Below are 14,469 nucleotides of genomic sequence, written 5' to 3'. Positions count from 1 at the left end.
CAATGCACAATTCCACCTGCTTAGGAGATGGATGTGGCCCCATTACCTCTTGGACCCCTATTTGGATGCCCAGGTTGCAGCAATGCAATGTCCGTCCCTGTCGTGGATATAGAGGACATAAGGGAAATTGTTCCTGTGTTTGATGTCTGGATGTGCGCAGCAGGTGTCAGATGCTGAAAGAAGTCAACATAAGGAAAATGGGAGGAATACACTGTGCGTATGAGGCGGACACAGTATGGGGGTGTCTGGGGCAGATGATGTTTGGGGTACAATACATGGTGGCGGTATGGGTGTTTTCTGGCCACAGCAGCTTACACTCCTTTTCTTTGGCGTGAAGGAATCCAGTGCAGCAATAGAGAGGTAGTGTGTGAATAGCTGCGCACACTATGAGGCCACACACCCTACACTACACACAAGCCCACAACGCGCCGCCATTAGTCATCAGCGGATATTTGCCGCCTTTCTGACTCCGGGTCAAGAATTTGTACAACACAAAGAAAAGATCCTGACTTTACTGATAAATATCACCAGAACCACAACCCCCATCATTGTCTCCAGCACTAATGGCCAGGCAAGAAATCAGCTGCAGGCGTCACTGTCTGTTCAGATACTGCTGCACCCATCATTCTCTATGGGGCATCACTGCTGATCACTACCCCCAATCTGCACAGATACTACTGCACCCATCATTCTCTATGGGGCATCACTGCTGATCACTACCCCCAATCTGCACAGATACTGCTGCACCCATCATTCTCTATGGGGCATCATTGCTGATCACTGTCAGCCTATCACTACCCCCAATCTGCACAGATACTACTGCACCCATCATTCTCTATGGGGCATCACTGCTGATCACTATCAGCCTATCACTACCCCCAATCTGCACAGATACTACTGCACCCATCATTCTCTATGGGGCATCACTCCTGATCACTATCAGCCTATCACTACCCCCAATCTGCACAGATACTACTGCACCCATCATTCTCTATGGGGCATCACTGCTGATCACTATCAGCCTATCACTACCCCCAATCTGCACAGATACTACTGCACCCATCATTCTCTATGGGGCATCACTGCTGATCACTACCCCCAATCTGCACAGATACTACTGCACCCATCACTCTCTATGGGGCATCACTGCTGATCACTGTCAGCCTATCACTACCCCCAATCTGCACAGATACTACTGCACCCATCATTCTCTATGGGGCATCACTGCTGATCACTGTCAGCCTATCACTAGCCCCAATCTGCACAGATACTACTGCACCCATCACTCTCTATGGGGCATCACTGCTGATCACTATCAGCCTATCACTACCCCCAATCTGCACAGATACTACTGCACCCATCACTCTCTATGGGGCATCACTGCTGATCACTGTCAGCCTATCACTAGCCCCAATCTGCACAGATACTACTGCACCCATCACTCTCTATGGGGCATCACTGCTGATCACTGTCAGCCTATCACTACCCCCAATCTGCACAGATACTACTGCACCCATCATTCTCTATGGGGCATCACTGCTGATCACTGTCAGCCTATCACTAGCCCCAATCTGCACAGATACTACTGCACCCATCACTCTCTATGGGGCATCACTGCTGATCACTATCAGCCTATCACTACCCCCAATCTGCACAGATACTACTGCACCCATCACTCTCTATGGGGCATCCCTGCTGATCACTATCAGCCTATCACTACCCCCAATCTGCACAGATACTACTGCACCCATCACTCTCTATGGGGCATCACTGCTGATCACTGTCAGCCTATCACTACCCCCAATCTGCACAGATACTGCTGCACCCATCACTCTCTATGGGGCATCACTGCTGATCACTATCAGCCTATCACTACCCCCAATCTGCACAGATACTGCTGCACCCATCACTCTCTATGGGGCATCACTGCTGATCACTGTCAGCCTATCACTACCCCCAATCTGCACCGATACTGCTGCACCCATCACTCTCTATGGGGCATTACTGCTGATCACTATCAGCCTATCACTACCCCCAATCTGCACAGATACTACTGCACCCATCACTCTTTATGGGGCATCACTGCTGATCACTATCAGCCTATCACTACCCCCAATCTGCACAGATACTGCTGCACCCATCACTCTCTATGGGGCATCACTGCTGATCACTGTCAGCCTCTCACTACCCCCAATCTGCACAGATACTACTGCACCCATCACTCTCTATGGGGCATCACTGCTGATCACTATCAGCCTCTCACTACCCCCAATCTGCACAGATACTACTGCACCCATCACTCTCTATGGGGCATCACTGCTGATCACTATCAGTCTATCACTACCCCCAATCTGCACAGATACTACTGCACCCATCACTCTCTATGGGGCATCACTGCTGATCACTATCAGCCTATCACTACCCCCAATCTGCACAGATACTACTGCACCCATCACTCTCTATGGGGCATCACTGCTGATCACTGTCAGCCTATCACTACCCCCAATCTGCACAGATACTGCTGCACCCATCACTCTCTATGGGGCATCACTGCTGATCACTGTCAGCCTATCACTACCCCCAATCTGCACAGATACTGCTGCACCCATCACTCTCTATGGGGCATCACTGCTGATCACTATCAGCCTATCACTACCCCCAATCTGCACAGATACTACTGCACCCATCACACTCTATGGGGCATCACTGCTGATCACTATCAGCCTATCACTACCCCCAATCTGCACAGATACTGCTGCACCCATCACTCTCTATGGGGCATCACTGCTGATCACTATCAGCCTATCACTACCCCCAATCTGCACAGATACTACTGCACTCATCACTCTCTATGGGGCATCACTGCTGATCACTATCAGCCTATCACTACCCCCAATCTGCACAGATACTACTGCACCCATCACTCTCTATGGGGCATCACTGCTGATCACTGTCAGCCTATCACTACCCCCAATCTGCACAGATACTGCTGCACCCATCACTCTCTATGGGGCATCACTGCTGATCACTGTCAGCCTCTCACTACCCCCAATCTGCACAGATACTGCTGCACCCATCACTCTCTATGGGGCATCACTGCTGATCACTATCAGCCTATCACTACCCCCAATCTGCACAGATACTACTGCACCCATCACTCTCTATGGGGCATCACTGCTCATCACTATCAGCCTATCACTACCCCCAATCTGCACAGATACTACTGCACCCATCACTCTCTATGGGGCATCACTGCTGATCACTGTCAGCCTATCACTACCCCCAATCTGCACAGATACTGCTGCACCCATCACTCTCTATGGGGCATCACTGCTGATCACTGTCAGCCTCTCACTACCCCCAATCTGCACAGATACTACTGCACCCATCACTCTCTATGGGGCATCACTGCTGATCACTGTCAGCCTCTAACTACCCCCAATCTGCACAGATACTGCTGCACCCATCACTCTCTATGGGGCATCACTGCTGATCACTATCAGCCTCTCACTACCCCCAATCTGCACAGATACTACTGCACCCATCACTCTCTATGGGGCATCACTGCTGATCACTATCAGCCTCTCACTACCCCCAATCTGCACAGATACTACTGCACCCATCACTCTCTATGGGGCATCACTGCTGATCACTGTCAGCCTATCACTACCCCCAATCTGCACAGATACTACTGCACCCATCACTCTCTATGGGGCATCACTGCTGATCACTATCAGCCTATCACTACCCCCAATCTGCACAGATACTGCTGCACCCATCACTCTCTATGGGGCATCACTGCTGATCACTGTCAGCCTCTCACTACCCCCAATCTGCACAGATACTACTGCACCCATCACTCTCTATGGGGCATCACTGCTGATCACTGTCAGCCTCTCACTACCCCCAATCTGCACAGATACTATTGCACCCATCACTCTCTATGGGGCATCACTGCTGATCACTGTCAGCCTCTCACTACCCCCAATCTGCACAGATACTACTGCACCCATCACTCTCTATGGGGCATCACTGCTGATCACTATCAGCCTCTCACTACCCCCAATCTGCACAGATACTACTGCACCCATCACTCTCTATGGGGCATCACTGCTGATCACTATCAGCCTATCACTACCCCCAATCTGCACAGATACTACTGCACCCATCACTCTCTATGGGGCATCACTGCTGATCACTGTCAGCCTCTCACTACCCCCAATCTGCACAGATACTACTGCACCCATCACTCTCTATGGGGCATCACTGCTGATCACTATCAGCCTATCACTACCCCCAATCTGCACAGATACTGCTGCACCCATCACTCTCTATGGGGCATCACTGCTGATCACTATCAGCCTATCACTACCCCCAATCTGCACAGATACTGCTGCACCCATCACTCTCTATGGGGCATCACTGCTGATCACTATCAGCCTATCACTACCCCCAATCTGCACAGATACTACTGCACCCATCACTCTCTATGGGGCATCACTGCTGATCACTATCAGCCTCTCACTACCCCCAATCTGCACAGATACTACTGCACCCATCACTCTCTATGGGGCATCACTGCTGATCACTATCAGCCTATCACTACCCCCAATCTGCACAGATACTGCTGCACCCATCACTCTCTATGGGGCATCACTGCTGATCACTCTCAGCCTATCACTACCCCCAATCTGCACAGATACTACTGCACCCATCACTCTCTATGGGGCATCACTGCTGATCACTGTCAGCCTCTCACTACCCCCAATCTGCACAGATACTACTGCACCCATCACTCTCTATGGGACATCACTGCTGATCACTATCAGCCTATCACTACCCCCAATCTGCACAGATACTGCTGCACCCATCACTCTCTATGGGGCATCACTGCTGATCACTGTCAGCCTCTCACTACCCCCAATCTGCACAGATACTACTGCACCCATCACTCTCTATGGGGCATCACTGCTGATCACTGTCAGCCTCTCACTACCCCCAATCTGCACAGATACTACTGCACCCATCACTCTCTATGGGGCATCACTGCTGATCACTATCAGTCTCTCACTACCCCCAATCTGCACAGTGATAGGAACTGAAGGAGTTAAATTGAGTTCTGTCTATGTTGCATTCTCTTGTTTAAAACCTTATCTTTTCTTCGAGGAGATGTCTCAGACATCTCCCTTGTGAACCAAGGTCAAATACCTCTGCTTTTTCGCCTAAATGACTTTCTTTGTCTAAAACAAGTTGTAAAATCATTTGTACTGCGCATGTCTGTAAAATGTTTAAATTCTTTACTATAAAAGACGGAAGCCTAACTGATAAGCCAGAGGCGTCTTGAGAGGCATCCCGAGTGGTTTTATACAGCTGGTGTCTGTGTAGTTCTTCTCCACGGAGCTGATTTAATTAGAGACATATGATGCTTCACACCCAAGAACATCGGTCCTTCAGATGAAAGAGTAATCTGAGGGATCCCGACAGTTTCCTGGCGCCCGAAACAGGGACCTGATATAGGCACCTCTCCAAGACTACCCGATCTACAGACCACTCCAGTTACTGATGAAATTGTGAACAGCAGACCTAAACACCTGGCCAGGTAAGAGATCAATTTTTCTCTTCTCTGCTCTTCATAATCTATCATTATAACTAAGGTCCGTATAAAGGGGAATCTAGTAGAGGAGGGGGCCGTAAAATCAGGTCCATATAAGAACTCTGAGGAAATCGGGTGTGACACGCATATGTAATTTCTGCTCGAATGAGAGGTTACTGTAGGTTCTGTGTGTGCACAGCTATTTTTAGAAAAAGAGCTGATGCAAATCAAAATGGGAGAGGTCTGACATTATGGAATATAAGGCTGGGTGAACAGTTCATACTGCGCAGCCCGGACGGACAAGTTTTTCACAATAGACGATTCCGCACTAGAAATAGAGGAGGTTGTTGAGTGACTGCCTTGATTTGAAGGACTGTGAAAAGTAGACAAATAAGCTGCACAGTAGGTATTCGTTCAAAGAGTGGTGATATTGCCTAACTGGGTCATGTGACAGCGTCCTTTCGGGGAGGTCACCGCCTAAGCTTAAATCAACACCCTTTACGAATAAACCTTGTGACAGATAAGAGTGTGACCGAATGAGCACAGGACCGTGAAATGAGCCTGTGACAGGATATGACTGAAGAACCCCGATAGATGGACACTTTGTTTACAATCCTGTGTGTTGTGGGAGTATTTCTGTTCGGATGCTACATAGCATATAAGTACACGAAACACGTAGTACACCGAGGAACAGACACTCCATTTAGCCTGTTAGCACCTTAGGAAGAAGGTAACGAGGTATAGTAGAGCCTTGTCTTGAGCTTACCCAATACACCACCTAAGGCAGGGGACTATCAGGAAGACAACAAGAGAGACAGGATAAGAATAAAAGATAAGATGGGGAACAGTCAGGGAAAGATACCTGAAGAAGGAAATCGGTTATGTGATATAATTGAGGATAGATATGGAAGTAGTGCAGCAAAGAACCTGGAAAAAGTATTAATCAAATCCAAAGTGCAAGATAGGCAGGCTGTGTGAATCCTTGTATATATGTCTATGAGAACCTCTGAATAAGATGAGAGATGAGTAATTGAGTATAAAAAAAAAATAAAAAAAATCAGTGAATGAGCACGTATGAATGAATCATCACACATCATTTTTGTGTCAAGAGATTTGTGACCTTTCTAGTTGTGGTGGAATCCCGGACAGATGCGTTATAGATATTTCAAATCTACATCTGAGACTGAATGAATTGAGTAATGATATAGTTCGTGTTATATGTGGCATTACATTGTAAAGTTTCCTGAATGCATTTGGCCAGAAAAAGGGCAAGACATGGTTAATCTCATTATACAGTTATCTGCCCTTACAGTGAAATCCCGTGATTTTGAGTTTCTTTGTAGAAATTGATTTTGATAAGTCTAAAGAACTACAGAATTCTGTGAAGGACGACGCTGCATTCTGATGGGAGGGGTGAAGGATGGAGCTGCGTAGTTTTTCTTCTCCCTTCGCTCTTATCTCTGCTGAGTGTGAGCTGTGCTCAAAATTCTCTGTAATTCTATCCTTAAGGTACACGCTGAAAGATTTGTGCATTTTAAAGCAACAGTACTTAATTGAAGATTGGAAGTTAAAAGTAAGATATGGTGCCTAATTTAGAAGGGAATTGTAAGTGATTGCTTGGTCATTAATGTGTTTGAACCTGCTTCTAGTTGTGTGATTGATTTGTATATCAAATTGTGTCAAATTACAAGAGACAGAGAAGGAAGGAAGCAGTAAAACAAGTGGGACAAACATTGAAAAAGGCAAAAATACCAGAGTGTGAATGTTTGGATGTACAAAAAGGCACAGACAAGGGAAGAAAATAGCAAGTGAATAAATGATGCTTGAGAATGTGCAGCAGTGTGGAAGGTGTATTATGAATGTTTGATTGACAAAGTGTAACCAGAGACCCAGACAAAACAGATGGACTTGTAAACACTGTGGTCAGACTCAGACAAACCCAGACTGAATAGCTACTAGTGTTACCTGTGCTACTGACCTAAGAGAATTGCACTAAATCTTATCCAGACAAGATCATAAGAAGCTGACATAATAGTGTGGATAGTGGGTAGTGGGACATTGGCCCTTGAGGAGTAAGCTGACAGTAGACATCAGACGGCCAACCCCATCAGGACCTAGAAGTGTGACTAGAATAAGAAAGATACAGGTGTATTATCCCTGGAGCCCCTCTGACCAGCTAGCTTTGCTGAAGCAGCTGCCTGACCCTGAAGACCAACCATTCCCGTTTTACAGACACATAAAGGAAGTACAGCAGACATATAAGTGTACCTGGGCAGACCTAGAGAGGTTGGTGAGTTTAAAGGCAGGTGACGCACTAGATCATATAATTAAGACAAAGAATCAGGCTTGGGGCATGGATGATAAATCTGCACGATCTGGGGAGACGTACTGTGAGTCACTAAGACAATGGGCTGCAGTGGAACAATCAGAGCAGTCTGTACTCCTGACTAATGTGACACAGCAAAGAGGAGAGAGTGTAGAGATATACCTTGGACGGTTACAGCTGAAATGGGCAGACATGGGGTACATTTGCATAAACCCACTTGATGTTAGAATACTGGTGAATGCATTCATTGACGGTATGAACAAAGACTTACGAGACGCAGTACAGACAGTCAGACCTGAATGGAGACATGTAGATCCGAAAGACCTCCTTAAGGTAGCTAAAGAAATTGAGCAAACAAGGATAATAAAACGACCTGTCATGTATGCTGGAGCACAAGGAAAAAAGTGGAGACGTAATAGGAAAGGCATGTGAGATGACACTGACGTTTCTTTTGACAATCTATTCCCCACATGACATCCATGCCATACTCCTACAAGTTCAACCAAAACATCTGTCTATGGCCAGACAGCTCCGACTTGAGTGTGCTCTACTAATTCCTGAGTATGTCACTCCTCAAAAGATGTAACGTTCTGAATCCAGCCACCCTCCTGCCTGTGGATTCAGAAAAGGGGGAATTGGTGACCGTATTGGCAAGTGAGGAAGGATACTTTGACATGACGCATGAACATGTCTGCATAGAACTGATGAGTCAGGAGACAGTTGGGTTTGCACACATTCATGAAAAACCTGTTCCTAATGCAGACTTTGAGTTTCTTTTTTGTCGATGGCCCCAGATACCACCAGGATGGACGATTCTACACTGGATATGCAGTAGTATACTCACATGAGGTAATCCGAGCGGAACCACTCTCTCCTCACATGTCGGCGCAGGAGGCAGAGTTGAAGGCACTCACTGAGGCGTGTAGAGCCGCTGCAGGTAAAGTCGCTAATATTTTCACAGATTCGAAGCCCATTAAAAATGCAGAGCTGGTGAAACAATTGATGGAGGCATTGATGTTACCAGTCCAGGTTGGCATTGTCAAGGTAAAAGCACACACAAAGGTGACTCCGTGGAGGTAGAGGGCAATAGAAGGGCGAACGAGGCTGCTAAAATAGCACAAGGCGGCCTAGAGAGAGCAGTGGACGGTGGCGGGGAGTCAGCGTATTCCAGCCACATTGGGTCTAGATGTCCTGAAATCCCTCCAGCAAAAGGCTGCCCAAACAGAGAAGGTACACCGGGGGAGACTGGGAGCTGAGCTGAACTCAAATGGAGTATGGGAGAATAAGGATAAAATGTGCCCACCAAAGTCCCTGTTCCCAATCATGGCGCAAGCAGCACATGGCCCCAATCACACCTCAAAAAGTCACATGTGTGCCATGGTAGATGCCTTCTGGATCGCTCCTGGCTTCAGTTGCGCAGCCGCGAAACTTGTACAATCATGCCTCATCTGTGCACAGCACAACCCAGGTAAAACAGTAAAAGTCCCTAAGAAAGCGACACCTAGGCCTCTCTACCCGTTTCAGAGACGGCAGATTGACGACATACAGCTACCAAGGTAGGAGTGTATGCAAATATCCTAGTATGTGTAGATCTCTTCTCTGGATGGCCAGAGGCCTACCCGGTGAAAACGGCTACAGCTCGAGCCACTGCAAAGAAACTGGTGATGGAACTAGTACCACGATTCGGTGTCCCTGAAACAATTGAATCAGACAGAGGTACACACTTTACTGCTGAGGTAATGCAAAATGTAATGCAAATGATAGGTGTAGAACAGGCATTTCATACACCCTACCACCTACAGAGTTCAGGGAAGGTAGAAAGAATGAACGGGACACTAAAATTGAAAATACAGAAAACCATGGAGCAGACCCATAGACCATGGCCAGAGTGTCTCCCATTAGCATTATTCTCAGTAAGGTACACACCCACGGGGAAAACTAAACTGTCACCCTTCGAGATACTGTTTGGAAGACCACCGAACACAGGGTTGTACTACCCACAGGTCTTAACACTCAATGTGGATAATTTGACAAGTTATGTAATCCAGTTGCAAAAGCATTTAACTCAAATGCATTCTCTAGTTTTCTCTTCCACTCCAGATCCAGATAGTGTGGAAGGAACTCACTGTCTACAACCTGGTGATTACGTATATGTCAAGAAACACTCCAGAAAGACCCTTGAACCCCGATATCAAGGACCTTACCAAGTACTCCTGACAACGCCTACTTCTGTTAAGTTGGAAGGACGACCAAACAGGATCCACGCATCACATTGCAAACTAGCCACAGGAATTAACAAAGCATAAGAGTGCATAATGTTTTGGTTTGGTTTTGTTGCATTATCTGTAATAATGGTAGCTGCGTGGGACAATCTAAATTCTCCAATGTCCTTGAATAATAAGTTTATACAACATCATGAAAAAATACTAAATGATTGGTCAAAAGACACTCAGTCTCCAGCAGATTGCTGGATCTGCACACATTCAGCAGTATCAGCCACTAGTATTCCGTTCCTTGTTATTCCTATGCCACCCGAGGAATTATTTGCCTGGACCAGTTGTTCTGATACACTCGCTAATAATGCCACAAATAATGTGAAGTTATGGAACACAACTGTTGGAATACCTATTGTGGGATGGGTAGGATACCCTTGGTGGCAGGGTAATCTTTCAGGAAGTAACACATACCTTCAATATCTGGCATATAAAGGGGGGGCTTGGGTACCCAGGAATAGAACTCGGTTAACCTACCTGGGGCAAATTCCAATGTATGGCCTACAAGTTGGTTTTAGTGTAACTTCCCACTCTACTGATGCCTTCAAACCAATACTGCTAGAAAGAAGGTTGCATAACACGTCCTGGGAGTATTCCAATTTATTTCCCCAGGGCAATAATGAAACTTGTTTTAATATTTCAGGTAATATACCTTGCAACGAGTCATCTGGATATGAGAAAGGAACTCCCACCTGTGGAAATCCCGATGTAGGGTATTGTAGCCCTTTAGGACAACTTCCAAATTGGTGTATGCTTCAGAATGTATCTGCGTTCATAGATTTAGTTCATAGACTGGTATTACAACATTCAGCCCTATGGGACCTACCTAGTGACATGTACTGGGTATGTGGAGACAATGCATATAAATGGTTGCCAGTAGGGGTAAAAGGTGCTTGTACTCTGGGTCGTTTGACTCCAGCTACCTTTGTTATTCCGAATGACCAGTTGAGTACTCAGAGCATACCTAAACACACGTTGTACAAAAGAGCTGCTGACAATACACCTCGCCTCTCTGGGAGACCACATATAGTGCAGATGAGTGTGGCTAATAAAATTGTCAGCTCTATTTTTATTTATCCTATGATTACTCAAATGTGGGATAAATTAGTCAGGGCTACAGATTACTTAGATGACCAAATATGGGATATATTGGAGATATTGAACACCACCGTTGCTGTCCAAAATCAGCTCATCATAGTCACTAATCAGCATACCATAGTATTAGATTATTTAACTGCAGCACAAGGAGGTATGTGTCAAGTCATCGGACCAGCTTGCTGTCATTATATAGATCCCAACAGTAGTTTAAAGTTAAGATCAAAAATAGAGGATGTTCAAAAACTTAGAGATCAGTACGATAAAGACAATGATCGTACTAAGGATAGTTGGTGGTCAGATACATTCTCCTTTCTTAATCCAGCTAATTGGTTTAAGGGTATTGGAGGCTGGATAGCTGGGATTATACTAAGTCTATTACGTATTGTTGTTTGTATCTTCGTAATATATGTGCTATTGAAACTTGTTTTTTGGTGTATCTCTGTATGCAAGAAAAGATGTAGAAATAGATAAGGAAGTTTGACTGTAAACAACAAGAATTTAACTATTATTCCTTTGAGTCCTAGATTGACATCTCATTTCTGGCATGAAGGAGCGTACTCTTGCAATGATGGACGTGGCTTCAGTATCTGGGGGATGGAGAAGGTAGAAGACCTGTCTCCCTTGGGCAACCCGTCGGCCTGGGATAGTACCTGGTGAACGAGCCACTATCCGCTGTTGTTGCAGGATCCAGTGTTCCAGATTGTGGAAAATGAAGATGACAAAGGGGGGAATGATAGGAACTGAAGGAGTTAAATTGAGTTCTGTCTATGTTGCATTCTCTTGTTTAAAACCTTATCTTTTCTTCGAGGAGATGTCTCAGACATCTCCCTTGTGAACCAAGGTCAAATACCTCTGCTTTTTCGCCTAAATGACTTTCTTTGTCGAAAACAAGTTGTAAAATCATTTGTACTGCGCATGTCTGTAAAATGTTTAAATTCTTTACTATAAAAGACGGAAGCCTAACTGATAAGCCAGAGGCGTCTTGGAGGCATCCTGAGTTGTACCATACAGCTGGTGTCTGTGTTATCCTTCTCGATGGAGCAATTGATTAGAGACATATGATGCTTCACACCTAAGAACATCGGTCCTTCAGATGAAAGAGTAATCTGAGGGATCCCGACAACAGATACTACTGCACCCATCACTCTCTATGGGGCATCACTGCTGATCACTATCAGCCTATCACTACCCCCAATCTGCACAGATACTACTGCACCCATCACTCTCTATGGGGCATCACTGCTGATCACTGTCAGCCTCTCACTACCCCCAATCTGCACAGATACTACTGCACCCATCACTCTCTATGGGGCATCACTGCTGATCACTGTCAGCCTATCACTACCCCCAATCTGCACAGATACTGCTGCACCCATCACTCTCTATGGGGCATCAATGCTGATCACTGTCAGCCTCTCACTACCCCCAATCTGCACAGATACTACTGCACCCATCACTCTCTATGGGGCATCACTGCTGATCACTATCAGCCCCTCACTACCCCCAATCTGCACAGATACTACTGCACCCATCACTCTCTATGGGGCATCACTGCTGATCACTATCAGCCTATCACTACCCCCAATCTGCACAGATACTGCTGCACCCATCACTCTCTATGGGGCATCACTGCTGATCACTATCAGCCTCTCACAACCCCCAATCTGCACAGATACTACTGCACCCATCACTCTCTATGGGGCATCACTGCTGATCACTATCAGCCTCTCACTACCCCCAATCTGCACAGATACTACTGCACCCATCACTCTCTATGGGGCATCACTGCTGATCACTATCAGCCTCTCACTACCCCCAATCTGCACAGATACTACTGCACCCATCACTCTCTATGGGGCATCACTGCTGATCACTGTCAGCCTATCACTACCCCCAATCTGCACAGATACTGCTGCACCCATCACTCTCTATGGGGCATCACTGCTGATCACTATCAGCCTATCACTACCCCCAATCTGCACAGATACTACTGCACCCATCACTCTCTATGGGGCATCACTGCTGATCACTATCAGCCTCTCACTACCCCCAATCTGCACAGATACTACTGCACCCATCACTCTCTATGGGGCATCACTGCTGATCACTATCAGCCTCTCACTACCCCCAATCTGCACAGATACTACTGCACCCATCACTCTCTATGGGGCATCACTGCTGATCACTGTCAGCCTATCACTACCCCCAATCTGCACAGATACTGCTGCACCCATCACTCTCTATGGGGCATCACTGCTGATCACTATCAGCCTATCACTACCCCCAATCTGCACAGATACTGCTGCACCCATCACTCTCTATGGGGCATCACTGCTGATCACTGTCAGCCTCTCACTACCCCCAATCTGCACAGATACTACTGCACCCATCACTCTCTATGGGGCATCACTGCTGATCACTGTCAGCCTCTCACTACCCCCAATCTGCACAGATACTACTGCACCCATCACTCTCTATGGGGCATCACTGCTGATCACTGTCAGCCTCTCACTACCCCCAATCTGCACAGATACTACTGCACCCATCACTCTCTATGGGGCATCACTGCTGATCACTGTCAGCCTCTCACTACCCCCAATCTGCACAGATACTACTGCACCCATCACTCTCTATGGGGCATCACTGCTGATCACTATCAGCCTATCACTACCCCCAATCTGCACAGATACTGCTGCACCCATCACTCTCTATGGGGCATCACTGCTGATCACTGTCAGCCTCTCACTACCCCCAATCTGCACAGATACTACTGCACCCATCACTCTCTATGGGGCATCACTGCTGATCACTGTCAGCCTATCACTACCCCCAATCTGCACAGATACTACTGCACCCATCACTCTCTATGGGGCATCACTGCTGATCACTATCAGCCTCTCACTACCCCCAATCTGCACAGATACTACTGCACCCATCACTCTCTATGGGGCATCACTGCTGATCACTGTCAGCCTATCACTACCCCCAATCTGCACAGATACTACTGCACCCATCACTCTCTATGGGGCATCACTGCTGATCACTATCAGCCTATCACTACCCCCAATCTGCACAGATACTACTGCACCCATCACTCTCTATGGGGCATCACTGCTGATCACTATCAGCCTATCACTACCCCCAATCTGCACAGATACTACTGCACCCATCACTCTCTA

Source organism: Dendrobates tinctorius, unplaced genomic scaffold (assembly GCF_039654945.1).
Source record: "Dendrobates tinctorius isolate UK_male_01 unplaced genomic scaffold, ASM3965494v1 ptg000232l, whole genome shotgun sequence".
NCBI lineage: Eukaryota > Metazoa > Chordata > Amphibia > Anura > Dendrobatidae > Dendrobates > Dendrobates tinctorius.
The sequence above is the reverse complement of the archived record's forward strand: the minus strand, read 5'-3'. Positions refer to the sequence as shown.